The 20211-nt window shown below is 39.0% G+C and overlaps 1 protein-coding gene across 2 annotated transcripts in view; it reads left to right on the top strand.

Annotated features, from left to right (window-relative positions):
- Positions 1-20211, top strand: part of RBMS3 (RNA binding motif single stranded interacting protein 3) — a 918866-nt gene that overhangs the window by 313352 nt on the left and 585303 nt on the right. The window lies entirely within an intron of this gene.

The following is a 20211-nucleotide window of genomic DNA, read 5'->3' as shown; positions in this document are numbered from 1 at the left end:
GCTTGTGAGATCAGGGCTGTATTCCCCATTTTAAAAAAATGTTTTTCATTCCTTGTTCCTGCTGTGTGAGAGACGCACACATGCGAAAGGGAAACCAGCCAACTAACTGAAGTTATGGGGGAAACAGTTAAACTGCCTACAAACAAAACGCTGCCAAATGCAAAAAGTAGACAAATTAAGAATTTTTTCTCCCCTGTAATCTCTCAAGTGAAGAAATCCTAGATGTTACTTGTAATAACAATAGATGCATTTTTCAGACAAACGTATGCTTTTTTTTTTTAATTTTAAAGGTCACATTTGCCCTCAATTAGGGAAGCTTTTGCAAAACCTAAGATCAATAGAAATATTTTAGTGATTTTTTAAAAATTCTATTTGAAGCCAGTTTGGAAACAAATAAATATTCACTTGCAGTTTTGGCAGCCCAGTCAATGTAGCATTATGCTACTGAAACCAAAAGGAACAATGACCTAGGCAGATTATAAAAAAAAGTGAAACTGATTAGCCTACTCTCACATGCGGAGAGAATGCAATAAATAATAAAACAATAATTTTATTTTAAAAGTTACCCTCTCTTCCCCTGGTGCAGCACTTGGGGTGCTTCATGACAGTTTTTAGAAATAATACACATTTTAAATATCAAACTAATGTGCAATAAATAAAAGCAAAGAAAGTGACAGGGAGGGAAAGGGGGAAAATGACTTCACCATGGCTTCTCTTGCCGTGACATAATTGTGACGGTTCCCCCCCAGGGTGCCACCTGGAACTGGGGTACCACTGAGCCCTCTGACCCGCCAGCATGGGCTCCCTCTCACACTGTGCTGCTGTGATAAGCTGCAGACACGGTCCCGGTCTTACACTTCCACCAGTATACACGCAGGTAGGGATGCGCCCAGCTGCAGTTACATGCAGGCTTTCTGACCAGCCACTGCATGTGAACCAACAACAGAGAGTCTACAACCAAAATAACCCCAGCTTTCCAGCCTAGGACCCCAGAGCTGTACCATCTTGCCCTGGTCCAAACGTCAACCAGTATGAATTTATTATCCAGTTCGCCTCCCCCTCAATGTGAAGAGGAAATGCAACAGCCACTCTGAGCCAAGTTTCCCATGCACTTCACTCCAAACTCACTGGTTTGATTAAAATGTAAAATAAATGTATTAACTATAAAAGATAGATTATAAGAGATTATAAGGGATAGCAAACAGATCAAAGCAGATTACCTAGCAAATAAACAAAACACAAACTAAGCTTAGTAAACTAAGTAGATTGGATATGAATTAGCAGATTCTCACTCTAACTGATGGTATAGGCAGGCTGCAGATTCTTAAGGGGCAAGCTGCATTTGTTTTACAGCTTGGAATCCCCAGGTCTTTCATACACAGGCTAGAAATCCCTTTAGCCTGGGTCCAGCACTTCCACCAGTTCACTCTTTGTTCCTCAGGTGTTTTCAGGAGTCATCTTGTGTGGGGAGTAAAGAACAACGGATGATGTCACTCCCACCTTATATACCTTTAGATTATGGCAGGAACCCTTTGTTTCAAAACTTGATTCCTAGATCGGTTTGTGGCAAAATACTGACATCCCAAGATGAAGTCCAGATACATGTGATCTGGTCACCTGCCCTGACAGTGTTATAGAGGGCATTGCTTACAGGCTGGCCAAAACATCCACAGGAAGGTTAAGCTGTTCCACAATCCATTGTCTTTGCTGATGGGCCATCAGCCCCATCTGGTTTCTTCACTGTTGTACCTGAAAGGCTGGCTGTGGTGTTTTCCAGAGTAAGCCCATTTGAAATACAGATCGCCAGTCAATATTCATAACTTCGGATACAAAAATGATAAGCAGAGAAGCAGAGCTGGTTCCTCAAGGATTTCCCCTTCCTTACAGGAGGTTTGTATCCACTCCTACATTCAGGAATCTAAGCAGATGCATTCAATGTGCCAGATTGGATATGGAAACTCTTTTTCTGATTATTCCTGCACTAAATCTCATGGATTGTTTCATTACCCTTGATTTACGGATGCTTACTTGCATGTGTGTATTCACCCCACACAACAAATACCTTTTGATTTGTGGCTTTGAGAAACCATTACCAGTGTAGAGTATGTCCCTTTGGAATTTCATCGGCGTCAAGGGTATTCACCAAATGCCTATCAGTAGTTGTCAAGGTTCCTCCCCCACTCTGAACTCTAGGGTACAGATGTGGGGACCTGCATGAAAAACCTCCTAAGCTTATCTTTACCAGCTTAGGTCAAAACTTCCCCAAGGTACAAAATATTCCCCCCGTTGTCCTTGGACTGGCCACTACCACCACCAAACTAATACTGGTTACTGGGGAAGAGCTGTTTGGACGCGTCCTTCCCCCCAAAATACTTCCCAAAACCTTGCACCCCACTTCCTGGACAAGGTTTGGTAAAAAGCCTCACCAATTTGCCTAGGTGACTACAGACCCAGACCCTTGGATCTTAAGAACAATGAACAATCCTCCCAACACTTGCACCCCCCCTTTCCTGGGAAATGTTGGATAAAAAGCCTCACCAATTTGCATAGGTGACCACAGACCCAAACCCTTGGATCTGAGAACAATGAAAAAGCATTCAGTTTTTTACAAGAAGACTTTTAATAAAAAATAGAAGTAAATAGAAATAAAGAAATCCCCCCTGTAAAATCAGGATGGTAGATATCTTACAGGGTAATTAGATTAAAAAACACAGAGAACCCCTCTAGGCAAAACCTTAAGTTACAAAAAAGATACACAGACAGAAATAGTTATTCTATTCAGCACAATTCTTTTCTCAGCCATTTAAAGAAATCATAATCTAACACATACCTAGCTAGATTACTTACTAAAAGTTCTAAGACTCCATTCCTGTTCTGTCCCTGGCAAAAGCAGCATACAGACCGACACAGACCCTTTGTTTCTCTCCCTCCTCCCAGCTTTTGAAAGTATCTTGTCTCCTCATTGGTCATTTTGGTCAGGTGCCAGCGAGGTTACCTTTTAGCTTCTTAACCCTTTACAGGTGAGAGGAGCTTTCCCCTGGCCAGGAGGCATTTCAAAGGGGTTTACCCTTCCCTTTATATTTATGACAGTAGTACTGGCTCATCTGTGCAGACAGGGATTACATGTTTTACCCTTATCTAGACAACTGGCTTATGAGAGGAAAATCATGAGAAAAGGTGACCGTAGCAGCAAGGAAGGCAATTCTACTGTTTTTATATCAAGCGTTGAGGATCAATTTTAAAAGTCGAATCTGATTCTGTCCCAATTGATAGAATTTATTGGTGCTCCACTGAACTCTGTAGCCACAAGAGTATTCCTCCCATTGGACAGATTTCAAATAATAAAACAACTGATCCTCCACCTTCATGATTATCCTCACATATCAGTCAAGTCATGCCTCAAGCTTCTAGGCCCTATGGTGTCGTATACCTTTGTGACTCCATTTGCCAGATTACACCTCAGAACTTTCAAAACTGGATCAAACCTTTCTACAAGCCTGATAGTAACAATATGTCATTGAGGGTGACTATTCCAAGGCAAATTATATCATTAATAGAATGATGGACAATAAAAGGAAACGTATGTGCAAGAATGCCGTTCACATCTGATACCATCCAGAACACTGATAATGATGCATCCGAGAAAGGTTGGGGAGCTTGTGTAGATCATGTAGAACATAGGTATGTTTAGACTCATGACCTTTGGTCCAGCCCAGATTTCAGTTACACATAAATGGTATTAGAACCAAGGTCAAAGACTAGCTTGCAAGGATTTTCTACCTTTGATCAAGGACACTTTGATCCAAGTTTTTAGGGACAGCTACAAAGAATTAAACTACTACTTAGATAGCAAGACATGCTTCATCAAAAAGCGAAAGATCTGTGGGATTGGGGCATTCAGAATCACATAATTATGACTGCTGTTAATCTTCAGGGGAAAACAGTGGTGTGGCATACTCTCTGAGCAGAACGCTGACCTTGTCCCATGAATAGGAGCTAAATAACTCATTATTGAATCAAATCTTCCAAGACTGGGGTTTTCCCCAAATATACTTGTTTGCTTCAGATCAGAATGAGAAGTGTTCAATATTTTGCTCTTGAGCAGGAAAGAGTCCAGGATCTAGAGTGGGCCCTTTTATGATCAGCTGGTCTGACCATCTGATATGTGCTTCTCTCCTCCGCCCCACCCCCCCGTTCATTCCAAGGGTGTTAAGGAAAATAAAACCAAGAGGAGGCTTGGGTTATACAAATAGCTCCTGCCTGGCCTCACCAGTTCTGGTTTTTGGATCCACTGATTCTATCTAATCATCAGTTCTTCATGCTTCTGATCCAGAATGACATGATATTGCAGAATCATGGTCTAGTCCTGTATCCAAATCCTGCATCTCAATGTGAATGGTACCTGGATGTCCATGTTAGGTAAGAAATGTTCATCGGAGGTACAGAACATCTTAGTTCAGAGCATGAAATCATTTACTAGAATAGGTATTCTGGAAAATGGAAGCATTTTTCTTTATGGCCTCTATCTAGGGGTCACACACTCTGTTCTGTTCTGATTATTTTGGATTATTTGTTATATTTAAAACATTCAGGACTATTTGCGGGATTTCTGAAAGGTGTAATATGAATTTCCCATAAGGAAGATTGCTCCAATGTAGGATTTAAATCTAGTGCTTTCTTCTCTTATGGACTCCTGCCTTCTATCCCCACTTTGAACCACTACCAAAGCGTCAAATTAATCCATTGTTTATGAAGGTGGGGTTTTTGGTACCAAGCATGTAGAATAAGTGAATTGCAGACCTTAATGATAAGCCCTCCTCATATGGTTTTTCATATGGACAGGTAATTGAGACCTCACAATCTTTAATTCCAAAATTTTATTAGATTTTCACATCAATCAGTTTGCTCACTTACCATTCTTTCCCTTCCAAAACTCATTAATCTTCAGCTAAAACTAAACTATATATCTTGGATGTAAAAAGGTTTTTATTATACTATCTGAATAGAACTAAATCTTTTCATAAGACTTCAAAAGTTGTTGTTGCTTATGATAATAAATCTAAAGGGTTGGCTTTTTCATCACACAGACTTTAAAATGGAAATCTGATTGTATTAGGACTGCATATAATATTCGTAAGTGAAGTCCTCCTTCAAACATTTGGATTCACTCTACCAGGGCACTGGCAACATCAGCAGCACATTTAAGTAGGGTGCCAATTTTGGAAATTTGTAGAGCAGTTATCTGGACTTCAGGCCATATATTTACAAAACATTATTCATTAGTGACACCTTCCCAGTCAGATGCCCGTTTTGGAAGGGCAGTTCAGCAATCTCTTTTCAAATAGCTCCTAGCACCCACCTCCATTGAAGATGAGTACTAGCTAATAACCATGAGTGATTAGGTAGTAAGAGCACATGTGCAGTACATGAAGAAGAGTTACTTACCTTAGAGTAGCTGTGGTTCATCAAGATATCTGCACATGTGGATCCCATGACCAGCCTTTCTTCCTCACAGCTTGTAGGAAATAAATGAAGATTCTGGGCAGTGAATGAACTGAGTGGCAGTGGGGTCACTTTGCTCCTTATGCCCTTGGCAAGGGGTGAGGACATGAGGACCTAGAGAGTGCACATGCATGACCCATACTGGACCCTGCTAGTGAAAACATTCCAAACTGCTGTGCTCGTGCACCCACACACCATGGTTAGGATCCATGAGATGTGCAGACATCTCAAAGGTATTGTAAGCTAAGTAGCTGTTTTGGTTTTTTTTGCTACTCCTGTATAAAAAGATAGGCAGGGATTAAAGCTATAAACACCCCTTGAAAAACTGTCTTCAGATGCTTTCAAAAATTGAGGAGGGATGAACTGAGGGAAGAAGCTTGGGTAGATCTTTAGTTCCCTCGGATAAGGAGCTGCCAAAGTGAAAACATAGAATCACAGAAATGTTGGGCTGGGAGGGACCTTGGGAAGTCATGAAGTCTGGTGACCTGTGCTGAAGCAGGACCAAGTAAACCTAGACCATCCCTCACAGGTATTTGTCTAACCTGTTCTTCAAAACCTCCAATGATGGGAGTTCCACAACCTCCCTCAGAAACCCATTCCAGAGTTTAGCTATTCTTATAGTTAGAAAGCTTAAGCCCATTACTACTTGTCCTACCTCCAGTGGACATGGAGAACAAATTATCACAGTTCTCTTAATAACAGACCTAACATATTTGAAGACTTATTGGGTTCCCCTCATTTGTCTTTTCTCAAGAGTAAATATGCTCCATGTTTTTAAATCTTTCCCAAAGGCCAGATTTTCTAAACCTTTTATCATTTTTGTTGTTCTCTCCTTTGGGTTCTCTTCAGCTTGTCCACATCTTTCCTCAAGTGTGGCTCCCAGAATTGGACAAAGTACTCCAGCTGAGATCTCACCAGTGCTGAGTAGAGTGGGAACCGTTATCTCCTGTGTCTTATATATGACACTCCTGTTAATACACCCCAGAATAATACTGGCCTTTCCCATAACCACATCACATAGTGGACTTGCATTCAATTTCTGATCCACTATAACTCCCAGATCGTTTTCAGCAGTACTACCACCTAGCCAGTTATTTCCCATGTTGTAGTTGTGCATTCAAGTTTTGCTTCCCAAGTATAGTACTTTCCCCTCATCTTTATTGAATTTTATTTTGTTACTTTCCGAGCAATTCTCCATTTTTTTTCAAGGTTGTTTTGAATTCTAATCCTATCCTCTAGAGTGCATACAACCCCTCCAGCTTGTTGTCATCCACAAATTATATAAGTATACTCTCCGCTCTATTATCCAAGTCATTAATGAAAATATTGAATAGTACTGGACCCAGGACTGACCCCTACAGAACCCCACTAGATACGCCCTCCTACTTAGACAGCAAACCATTGCTAACTACTCTTTAAGTAGTTTTTCAACAAGTAGTGCACCCACCTTATACTAATTTCATCTAGTCCACATTTCCTAAGGTTGCTTATGAAAATACCATGTGGGACTATGTTAAAAGCCTTACTAAAACAAAGATTAATCATGTCTGCTGCTTACTCCTCATCCACTAAGACCAGTAACCCTGCCAAAAGTAGGAAATTACGTTCTTGAAAAATCCATGCTGGTTATTCCTTGTAACCTTATTATCCTCCAGGTGCTTACAAACTGATTGTTTAATAATTTATCCCAGGATCGTTCCAGGTGTCAAAGCTAGGCTGACTGGTCTATAATTCCCTGGGTCCTCTTTGTTGCCCTTTTCAAAAATCACATGCTGCCATCGAGGGTTAATCATAGTTGGCTGGTGGTGTCAGAGTATAGTTAGCAATCAGGATAAGGCTCAGAGAGATTGTCTCTAATATAGCCCGTGCCTACATGACGTTATTCGGAGCTTTAAAAACCAAGGAGCCATGCAGCTGCCAAACCAGTGTGCTGCTTACCGAGGCACTCAGAGTAAAGGGCACAGGGTTTCTGTAAGAAGTTTGTGGCTGCTCAGTCCACTGAGCATTTGCAGGTAGCGGTAGGAATTGTAATCATCAAGATGGGTTGGTATCACAAAGGTATGAGTTTCTGAGGCAAAGATGTTTCAGGAAAAAATAGAATACATCCTACACAAATTGTGTAGCTGAAAAGACAAGCTAGTTTCATACCTTGCTCAAGACATGGTTTTCCATGAGAAGGGTTTGGGCAAAAATAATGCCAAGATTTCTTTTTATTTAAAGCTGTGGTGTAGGTAACTATGTAACTGGTTATGAACTAATTGTCTGCACATTGGACATTTACATTCCGGAGTGCCATCTGCAGAGGTCACTACCACTATGTTAAGCAGAGTTGATGCAGCATGTTACTGTTTGGAGACACACTGTGCTATCTCTCATGGAGGCTACAGTTCTGTTGTTTTCCCTTAAATCTAAAATTGAGACTAAAAGAATATGGCTGCTCCTAATATATAGACAGCATAATAAGCCAGATCCTCAGCTGTGTAGTTTGGTGTAGTTCCATTGACTTCAATGGTGATTTACACCAGCTGAGTATCTGGGCTAATAAAAGTAATAAATAAGATTTTTTTTCTAGATTTAATAAGCAGTGGTAGTGTTTGTAACAGAGATAATTTTTTGTAATGCATGAAGCCAACTTCTCCTACAGGTTACATTGATGCAACCTCACTGAAGTTAACTGGGTTGCTTTGGTATAATAGAGAGAAGAATTTGGCCTATGATTTTTAACCTGACTGTGTCCTTTTAATCAGGTATACTATGCTATTTTACCCTACCACCTGGCTTCCCTTTGGATCATGGGGAAGAGAGAATATTTCTTTGCACATGACTAAAAGATTTTTTTGAGTATCTACTAGTCTTTTTCATATGGTTTTGCCCTTTTCCCAAGCGAAGTAGGTGCAAATCGTCTGGGAGTTTAAGAAAATAATCTTCTAATGTGAAAGCACGTTATGTTATCATGAAAGGGTGAACATAATTTTGATTCCCTTCACCTTCACCAAAATGTTAGGCACAAAACTTAGTGAGCAGAGGTAAGTCTGCTCACCCACTATGCTTCATTTGAGCAGTTTAATTATACTTTGGATTTAAGGTGTTTTTATGAGAAGAAAATTGTTTTTCAATAGTTTAGTTTAAAAAAAAAAGCCCATAAGGGCACTTTCCCATGTACTTGAACATGATTAAATGTAGCAGGGGGTTCTTCCTTCACTGAGTAAATTACCTTTGTCTCATGTGTATTTTGATATAAACTTTAAACACTTGGCTTTGGAATTTTACTCAGATGGTTTCTCTCGTTGTTTGGGGTCAAGAGAGAGAATTTCATGGAAACTAACAGGAAGTCTCTCTTTGATTACAAGGAATAGGTTTCTAGTTTCTCAGCTAGAAAAATAAAATCACCAAATTTTCATTTGCCTTTTAACAACGTATGAAGCAAATTAAGATATTTGGTTTTCACATGCATAACTTAATCATTCAAAGAACACGAAAAATAAATTGCCTCCTCTTATGGGTCATTCTGATTTGGTGCAGTGATCCTAAAATGTATTGGTTTGGATTATTCATTACTATTTTGGGTTAAGTTTGAAAACTGAAGGGCTTGATCCTTCAAACACCTTTATCGGACATAGCATTTTCACCCAGTAGTAGCAAGTGTTTGCAGGATCTGACTCTAATTGGGGTTCTAATGTAATGTAGAGCTCCTTCTCAGTGTAGGGGTTGGGGTATTACTTGATAAAATGCTCCATTACATCTCCTAGTGCCCCTCCCTTATCCCTTTCAGTTTTCAAACAAAATATTTCCATTTTTGAAGCATTATGACAGATTTCAACATCATGAGATGAACAAAGCTGAATCCCAAGACACAAAAACGTTAAATGAATAAATGATCTTTTAAATCCAAATTTAATTCTTTAAAAAAGTCTACAGAAAATCCTGACATATTTTAAAATGTTCTCAGTAAATCTTGTCACTTACATCTGAAATTATACTTTAAACCTTTTGGTGCTGTACTGCAAAATGTCCGGGTCTTTTAAATAATCGATAGCCTCACATTTTAAAATTTTAATATGTAACTACAGAGCTAGAAATAAGATTTTTTTTAAGTTCATCATTCAGAAAACAATAACCACAGTGAGTCTTTCAGTCAAATTGAGTGCAAAATCCTGATTTTTTTATTATAACAATACAAATAATAGTAATAAGAAATGAAATGTTCAAATTTGACCCTAAAATTAGGCATCTAGATCAAATTAGGTACTCTGTGACCCCAATTTAGCAAAGCACCTATGACACAAGCTTAAATCCTACTGAAGTGAATGGGACTTAAGGATATGTCAAAAGTAAAGCCTACTATTAAGAGCCTTGATGGATCTGGGCCTATAAGAGTAGACCAAGCAACATTGCCACCTACAGTCATGAACTAATCCGGGGACTTCCTAAAAACCAAGGACCCCATGCATATATCTTTTTTATACTGTTCTCCCTGTGCAGAGCTGGCAGCAGATGTTAGGGCCTCATAGGCTGGTTTCTCATTGGAGGAGAAATCAGTGACACAGAGACAAAGTATTTTGTTAGTGCAACTTGTTTGTTTACATCACACGAGGGATTAAGGCAGAAAGCAAACTCTCCAGCTGTTTGCAGCCATTTCCCCCCGAAGAATATGCATCACAAAGCTAACAACAATACAGAATTTCTTCAAAGACTGCACAGGCTAAGACTAAGAACTTGAAATGCTATGGGTGTGTCTACCTTTCAAGCTTGAGGTGTAAGTTCCATCTTGAGGAGGCATACATGCTAGCTTGGATCAAGCCACCATGCTAAAAATAGTGTGTAGCTGGCCATTGGGACTCTAGTAATGAGAGGGCCTAGCTGCCCAAAGTACGTATTCATCCAAGATACTATGTATACACTCAGGATAGCTAGCCCCTTATACCACCCATGCTGCCATGGCTACACTCTGTTGTTAGCACGCTAGCTTGATCAGAGCTAGCATGGGTATGTTTCTTCAAGCTGGAATTTACACCTCCATCTTGAAGTGTAGACGATACCCTCTGTGTAACAATGCCATGTGGTGACTTCTGCCATAAAAATACCTCAAAGGCCAGTTTGTGGTTTGATATAACTTGGTCAAAATGTTAATTCTCTTTTTTTTTTATCCACTCTTTAACCAAGCTACTCAAAGTCTGTTTTTCCAAATGCAATTTTTAATAATGATGGAGGGCAGAATACTCTTAGTCCTATCAGTAATAATCATCTAACCAATTTATTCCCATCATGAATGAACAAATCAGGTTAGTGCAGGGTACATGGCAATTTTGGCAGCAGTTTCCCTATTGTAAATTGTATGTCAATTCATGGCATATTTAATAAAACAAATTGCTGATTTGAATTGAAATATAAACCCATTAAATAATAAGCACTATTCAGGATAAGAGTCCTTTTTTTTCCAGAAGGAAATGTATTTTTCAATGGAGCCTTTACTAGCAAGGGCTGTTGAATATTGCTTATTCAGGCTACAGAATTGGTGGGTTGAACCAGTGAAAGTTTTTTAGCCCTTCCTTAGGGGCAGAACTGTTAGATTCCATGTTTATAGGACATTTATACAAAATATGTTCATGAATAAATGTGAAATTCTGAGCAGTAGGAAGCATATTGTATTTTTATAACATGCTCTGTAGTAGTACTCAATTCTTGGTGACCAGATTATTTTTATTAACATGAACATTATTTGTTCTTCAGTGTTTTTGGTACTCAGCTTGTTTAACAAAGTGTTAGAGGGGCAGGAACTGCAATAAGGTACCACATAAATTTGTTAAAAAGAGAACAAAATTGCCCCTGATAGATGAGAACACGGCTACCACTCTGAGAAATAGACAGTACATTGAGGAAAATGTATTCCCCAGTATCATTTCACGCTCTACAGGGGTGTCTCTTTTTGAGTGCAGTGCACGTCAAGAACGCCATTTTCTGCTTAAAGTAAAAAATGAACAAAGCATGAATGGTATTTTCAAATTGTGCTTATTTCACTTTTACGCAATTATGTCAAGGTGGATAGGCGGCTGTTGAATTACATTCTTCAGGGATTTCACCAGGATTTCCCAAACACACACCACACCATCTCAGCCTGTACACCAGTCATATTGCACAAATTAAGCAAGGGTGGAAGCTGGACAATAGACCTCCAAGGAAAATCTATGTTATGACAAAAGTAGCAGAGGCAATTCGTTAGGCAATTCCTTCTGAGTCAGCAGTGAACCAGTGATAGAGACTAATGCTAAAGAGTCCTTAGTTGCTCAGAGCACATGAGTACCAGGAGGCCTGCTTCCCCTCCATCAATTCCATGGTAGCTAGGGCCTCCGCCAACAGAGTGAAGTTAGGGTTTAAGTATGTGCATTGTGTGGTCCTTGAGAGTCAAATTGTATACAGTAAATGTAAGATATCATTAATAAATAAAGTGTATGCAAAACATCTCATCTAAGCATTTGACCCTTGTTTCTGCCTCAGTATTCCCTATTTCTAACACAGGGGGGTGGGAACGGGGAGAGGGGAACTGACTTTCCCTGGAGTTTTATCATTGCAATGTCAAACTACAGAACCAGTATAGGTCTCTAAGCACTCCTGGCTTACAGTGGCTGCTCTTAGTGTTTTCCAATTCCAAAACTTTGCAATTAGATAACAATAGTGAACACATGCAGTATTATCTGAATTTCCCTATATCTAACCTCAGGTACCGATAATTATCCCAGGCAGTTGAAAAGTTACTGTTTTCATGGCCAGCAATAGATCCCCGGGCTTGTTGCTGGGTAGAATAGCTGCTCTTTCACTCTTCTGCTCACCAACTACACCTATCAAAAATGCAGGAGTCCCCGGTCACATGGTTTTGAGGCACAAATAGCTTTTATGTATTTAGGAAAGGGAAGGACTCCTTTGCTGCTTAGACTTCTTTGCTCCCTTATATACTTACTGATCTTTGCATGCCTCTCTAAATGTAACAAGCTTCCTGGAGCATGGAATGGCATGCGAGGGAAGTTTTTACTTTGATTGGTGGATTTTCTTATTTGGGGCAGATATGAATCCAATGAAGGTAACAATACCAGTGTTATATAGTGCTTTCCATCCATATATCTCAAAGTGTTGTACAAAGGAGGTAATATTTCCCGCATTTTACAGATGGGTAAATTATGGCAAAGAGGGGTGTGGTCAAAGTCACCCAGTAGGTCAGCTGAACAGAAGCCAGGTCTCCGAAATCCTAGTCCTAGTCCAGTGCCCTATCTGCCTGGTCACGTTGGCAGCTTACATTATTCACATTGCATCGTTATTGTTACTGCTGCTTTCTCCATTAACACAGGTGCTCAGGAAAAGGGCTGTAAGAATGGTTGCTTGAGAGGGCAATGCTGTGGATAGTCAGTACTTCACACTGAGGGATTATTGGACTGGATTTAATTCTAAATTGGTATTAGTTAGTTTGGTATTAACTTTCTGACTATATTAATTTATTTTTCTTTCTTGTTATATAAAAAACTAACTTTTGAAGAAAAGACTGCTGATTTGCACTCTTTTATTCTGAACCAGATGACAGATATATTAGTTTTGTGATAGAGAGCTGAGTAGCTTTTGTGGCATAGGTGGCATATTTGGTATGTAGAAATAATTCACCTCTCGTGTGTGGCAGAAACTTCCTTAAATTCTGAGTGCCACCTGAAAGTAGGAAAATACTGAATATATTCCTTTGCACAGGGGTTCGCTAACATTTTATTACATCTGAAAAGTGAGACATTAGCTGATGGATGACAGTTCCTCTCATCTGTGATTGTGTAGAGCCCCCTTCAGTCCTACATACCACCCCTGTGGTATCTACAGGAAACACCTACGTGGAAAAGCAGTAAGAGGAAACTATCTCTTTTTAGCTGTCTTTAGTGCAAGAAGTTGACAGTTTAGGAGCAGCCATCACAATGCAGCCTGGCAGATCTCTGTAGATCCACATTAAGTGCTCACCAAAGGTTTCATAGACCATGGATTGGATACCCCTAAACTGAGGTATGCACAGGGAAAATACACATTTTGGGTTAGCCCAACTTGGCCACCAGATGTCAGTGTTGCTCCCCATGAATGAAGCTTCAATTGCTTCTTTTGGGGGTGGGGAGAGGACATAGAAGTCGTTAGCAAACAGACTTGAAGACAAAAATACCATGGTAGTCTGAGATAATTAAGTGCAGATGTCAAGCCAGATTCACTTTTCAGTCCTTTCGTAAAAGCCCCCAAGCTTTGTCAGATGGATCCATACAAATTATTTGCAGTAGTTGCAGGTACCTTTTAATTTAAAAATTTGGAGAAAAAAAGTTCCTTCTCTTGATGATTTTTTAAAAATATGATGAAGTGTATAAATAAAACTGCAAAAGAATAATATTCTTGGAATATTGTATGATAAAGTAACCTTTGAAGAAGGGAACAAAAGAAAATTATTCAGCTAAACAAATTGTCTGATAGTACTTTGCTGAATCATTCCCAGATAAGTCGTAACATTTTGGAATGTTTTTGAATATGGATATCAGATTTGCTGTTCTTTTCTGCATCATCTTTTAAACAGAAGGATGCACTTGTATGGATCTAAAATAACTTTCTGGAAGTGGGGAAAAAGACATATACTGAATCTGTGGGGATGACAACCCAGGAGAAGGTTCCCCCATAAAACCCTCACAATTTTCCTATTGATGCAACAGTGAGAAAATATTTTCATGATTCCTTCCATTCTCATCTGGCTATCTTCACTGCTGTTTTCTCAGTGATTGAGGCAAATTCCCAACACACATTTTATGTAATTGTTTTTATGGTTGCTGTGCTTATATTTGTTCAATCAATTGCAGATATCCTCAATTTCTAAATATCTTGTTAGGGGGTTTCTGAATTCTTTAAAATCCTGGAATAAAGTATACTTACCACAGCCACTCTCTTGCAGAGCTCAAAGAAACTGGAAAAAAATTGTTTCACAGAAATTCTTTGGAAACTTTTCACCATGTTTATTTTGTGTGATTTATGCCCATATAATTTTGATTTATTTTTGTGAAATTTCAGGCAATTGGACATAATGGACTATCAATTTTTGCCCTAATATTTGGATTTGCAAATTTTTCTGTCTTTTTCTCCCTTGAGGCAGCATGCGACTGTTGGTATTTCTAAGTTTGAATAATACTTTTTAGTTATGTTGCACATTGCAAATATCAGTATTGCTTCCCTGGACCTCAGTAAGAGAGACAGTAAACATTACCCCTATTTTACAGATGGAAAAACTGAGGCTCAGAGAGGTGAGATTACTTCTCTAATGTTACACAGTAAGTGGTGGCAGAATCAATAGAACCCACGTCTCCTATTTTCCAGTACCATGCTAAATCCAGTAGCCTGTACTGTCCCTACCGCCTCTCTTATCACTTAACCTCTCTTATCAGTCCCCCACTTTATAAATTGATATTGGAACACTCATAGGTGCTGGGGGTGCTGCAGCACCCCCTGACTTGAAGTGGTTTCCATTATATACAGGATTTATAGTTTGTTTCAATGGCTCACAGCACCCCCACTATACAAATTGTTCCAGCACCCCTGGTAACACTTATCAGTAATATCATGCTCCTTTGTTACTAATTTCAGCCCTGATCATCTTTAAGTTCCATGTGGGTGGACTTTACTGGGGATCCAAGTGGACACAGGATTCTCCTGCATGGAGATTAGTGCAGGATTGGGGCCATTTGTATCTTCAGTATGAAAATAAAAGTATAAAGTCACATGAAATTTGATCTGACTAGGTGAAGTATTTTTGTGACAGACTTTCAGAAATGTCCACAAATTAAATCTCTGATCTGGAGACATTGCACTCTTCCCTCCCACCCTAAGATTCTGCTGTTGGACATACTGCATGTGACATGAGGGTGAACGCTTCTGAAGCATATGCTCTGAAAAAAACAATGCTTTAACATTCATCTTTGAGAACTCAAGTATCCAGTCTTCTGGTAAAATAAGGATCTCATAAGGCAAGTTGTTGTATTTGGACTTCCTTCATTTACTGAAACGTGACTGAGGAAAACTACCTGAAAGTCAAAACCAAAAGTAGGTAGTGTGTATGAGAGATCTTAAAGTTTATTATATATACAAACACACACACATGAGAAGAGCAGAATTTTGAGTAGTAGTAGATGAAAAATCAAAATAATGCAGGGTAAGTAATTTGTTGCAATGTGATATTTCAGTTCATTTTAATCTCATTTGAATTCAACACTGTTCACAGGTGAGATTTTCGCAGAATATTTTAGAGTAGCTGTGTAAATCTATAATCTGTAGGACAGGGAGATTGGAATTTTTTCATTATACACCTGTGCAGAACCAAAAGTTGGCTTCATTTTCATGGAATGAAACTGAAGAACTGCACCTCTGAATTACTCCTTTGCAAAAGGAATCCAGTGTCAGTCACTCTTCTATTGTCCATTTTGTTTCACATTTTTACATTTTGTTTGTTTTACAAAGAAGTTGAAAAATAAAACTAATTTCCCAACTGATTCTTTTGTCTCTCTCCATTATGGCAAATGTAATTTGCAGCGTTTCAGGTATCATAGAAATCTGCTTAGGTGCTTAGAGAGCAGATCCCCAGCTGATGTAAATTGTCATAACTCCACTGATGTGGCAATTTATACCAACTGAGGATCTGCCTCTTATTGCTTTCTACTGTGTGTGAAAACGTGCACCATCATCATCAATCATGTAAACAAGAAAAGGCAAACACTTCAGAGAATAATGTTTTTGAGATAGCTAATTGTAATGACCCATAGTCATCACTGGGGATTGAATTTAGGGTCTTAAGCATCAAAAGTACAAGCACCCTACCATTTGAGCTCCTTTATTTGTAAATTAAGTAGCAGGCTATTATAGTCATTTGGGTCTGCCACCAGAGACATGTGCTGTCTGAATGCTAAATGAGCTCCAGTGGTAGAGTCCTTTGTTTTTGGGGCTGAATGTTTCGGATTTGATTCCTGCCAATGGCTTTGGTATCCCTGGGGGTTTGTGACCCTGGTTCGTTACACTGAGAAAGCAGAGTATCTCATACTATATATATTTGGACATATGTTTTGTTTGTGTGTCAATTTCCCAGCAAACATATTTAATCAGAGAATAAATAATTCTTAATTTATGTGAATGTTAATGACTGTCTTCTATAAGTATTCCGAAAGTGTTCCAGAAAAGATAACATCCTAACTTGAAATATGAAAAAAAATGGTTTTAAACTGTATCTTTGGAATCTCTGAATTTGAGTCTCAAATATACTGTAGGAAAGAATATTTACAATTTTGATTGCTTATCTCCAAAAAAAAATATTTAAGCCAGAATAGAACTAACATGTAACAAAGGCCCTGTTTAATGCAAAATTTTGGAGCTACTAATGCTCCACTGTAATAACATTAGTGATTAATGCACTGCAATATCCAAATATGATCCCTTTCAATATTCATATGTGGGATTATTAATAACAATCTTCCAAGATGCTGTTCATCAACCTGTCATCTTCCTCCTCTTTCTTTTTTGGAGTAATATAGTACCAATGAGGTAGATAGCAGTCCATGCCAGTACTAAGGTGCAGTACTAAGAGAGCGTACGCAATTAAAATTATGCATACACGGTGCATATACAAACAGTGTTTCATGCGATTACTCTATATGGGTCACGCTCTAATTAAATCACTTCGGATGGAGGTACGTACATGTATAGGCAGAACTTGCCCCTTAATATCTGATTATTTATTTTATCATAAAATATAATTATAAGATTCAGACTTCAGAACATTAGTAATTCTAAAACTGTTGTTTGTTACTGATATGCGGCATTAGTTTCCAACTCTATTTTCAATATGTATATATGGGAGGGCTGGGACTATTAAAGAATACAAGGTTAAAAGAGACTCTTGATTGGACTTGTTGGCCCAGCATTTTCCCTTTTCATCTTGTACAAAAGATGAACATCTTGCACAGTATTAGTCATGTCTTCATATTCTGTAATGGCCTGAACCAGTTCCCACTGAAATAAATGAAAACTTTCTTATTTGCTTCAGCAGGAGTTGGGGGAAGCTGTAGCTGCATACTTCAGAATTAGTGGTCTAAGTGGTCAAGCCACAATTTAAAACAATTTATCAACAGTTATCACACGGTGGTATCTGAGGGCTCGTCTATGCTACCACTTAAATCGATCTAACTTACGCCCCCACCCCAAGCGATGCAAATTTTGCACTGTCCACACCGGTGCTATGTCAGCAGGAGATGCTCCCTCACTGATGTAGCTTCTGCTTCTCACTGAGGTGGAATAATTGTGCCACTGGGAGAGCTCATCTTCACCAGACATACTACAGCAGCGCCGATGTAGCGCTATTGTGTAGACTTGCCCTGAGATGACTACAGTTTCCCACTTCTCCCTCACCAGTCTTAAAACAGGATCTTGCTGTGATAATTCTCTGGCAAATGTTGGCTTTCTAATGGCCTTCACTCTGGGCCGGAACCAAAGCTGATTGAAGTCTATAGAATAGAATTGAATAGACGTCAATTATATGGATATCAGTGAAGCTTTGGATCAGACCTTATATATTTTAAAATATGATTTCCCTAAAATACTCGGGAGGCCTTTTATTTTTACAACATACAGTAGCCGATGCATTTTATTTTGTGTATAATACAGGTGTATAATATTTTTCAGTATACCTTAGCTTGAATTTTACTTGTCGTCTTAGGAATAAGTGAATTTGTTTCATACTAGCTCAGCTGTATAATCAGTTTAAAGCAGCAATGAATTGTTATTGCTTCTAAATTTTGCAAACAATTTCTTGTGACCAATGTCCTTGATGACTGTCTAGTATTACTTTAAAGCCTTGGCATGACCCTGCATATGGCAAATACAGGATTGTTTTCAACAAAAGTCATTCGGGAAGAGGTACTATACAGAAATATTACTCAGGTGAAGCTTGTGCCAAAAGAAAATTGATGGTTTTTGGCCTCTTGGGAAAGGATGCAAACTGCATTATTCTTCGTGGCTAGCTTAAATGATCAGTGTTACTGTTTCTGAGGAAGCTGTCTGCTCTCTAAATAGTAGAGATAAAGGCGACTATAGAAAACGATGGATGTGGTCTAAGTCTTGCTAAGGAAAAATATTGACCCAAGAAGGATGGTAGTATGTCTGTATTGGTTTGGTCCAATACAGTATTTTGTAGATCACTCTCTTGAGGTTGGTTGAGAATCCATGACTTACACTATAGATCAGGACTGTGTGGGTGAAGGAAAAGCCCCTGTTAGGTTCATATAGCTTTTCACAAAATAATAAATTTGGTGAATTGACTTTAACTAATACAGGAGAGAAGAACATCCAAGGATCAGATTCTAATAACATTTACACCAGTGTAAATCCAGAGCAGCTCCGCTACTTTTCATGGACTAACTTTACGCTCACTCTGGTGTAGCTGAGAGCAGAGTTTGGCCACAGGCATATAATGAAACAATCTTCCTAAGGAAGTAGTGGAAACCTCATTGCTTGGGACTTTTAAAACTAGACTGGAAAAAGCACTAGGAAAATGTACTCTGATGACACTCCTGTACTGACACAGAAGATGAACTGCATGACCAGTAGGTCTTTTCCATCTCTAATTTCTGTTATAATATGGAATCTCTGCAGGCATTTCCAGGCTTTCTCTCCTACTGTTCATTCCCAGATAACCTAGAGAAACAAGTCATCTGATGTAATTTCTGGGCTTTTACCTTTTGTCTGTGCAGCACAGAAGCAGCACAAGTGTTGTCTCTGTCGACATTTCCTTGTCTGAAAGATGACTATGGTGGTTGATGAGGGAGTATTGTGCACCTTTTTCTTTTTTACTGACTGCTTAGGTGAAGGGCGCAGCTTGGGTCTTAGCCAGCTTGACTAATTATCAGTGAGTTGTTCAGCAATGTTATGTCTGTCACAGATTTGACTTGAAATAGAGTGCCTGTGGCACACAATAATCTCCTGTTACATGAATGTTCACGCTTTGTGACTGACTGAGTTTCCCAGATAGTTGTTGCTATACAACTTTACTTCTCAGGAGTCACATGTGCCCACCAATTCTGTTTTTACCTTTTCTCCATTGTTTAGGTAATCTTTCCTTGGCACATAACTGTCAGCAGTTATTAAGAAAAGAGGCTTGGGACACAGCCACTAAAATGCTATCTCAGAGTGACTTCCTGTCAAAGAAATGGTAGTTGCAAGGTTATACCTAGCCCCATGGCCCAATTATCTTGTCAGTGTGTGAAATACAATATGAAAAAAATGGGGACAAATATACTCAGCTAACAGACTCTGTAAGGATCAATAATGGCTTGGAACCATCTCTGATCATTAAACAAGTACATAGCACTGTAGGTATGGATGGAACTTTACACAGAAAATAAATGCTTTTCAAAATTGATTAGTGAGTTTGGGTGCCTCCATTTTTTTAATGCCTAAATTGAGACAACTCAAAGGGGCATGATTTTCAGGAAGCACTGTGCATCCACCCTCTGAAAGTGAAGCCCTTTTTAGATTCTCCAACTGGATACCCAAAATGGAGGAACCCCAAGTCACTAGTTAGTATTTTTAAATCTTAGCCAAGGTCCTATCCCCAAGGAGCTTACAATTTATATTGGACATAATGTGAAAAGACTAAGTGAGAAATAATGTCAGGGAAGG

This window comes from Lepidochelys kempii, chromosome 2 (assembly GCF_965140285.1).
Source record: "Lepidochelys kempii isolate rLepKem1 chromosome 2, rLepKem1.hap1, whole genome shotgun sequence".
NCBI lineage: Eukaryota > Metazoa > Chordata > Testudines > Cheloniidae > Lepidochelys > Lepidochelys kempii.
The sequence above is the reverse complement of the archived record's forward strand: the minus strand, read 5'-3'. Positions and strand labels throughout refer to the sequence as shown.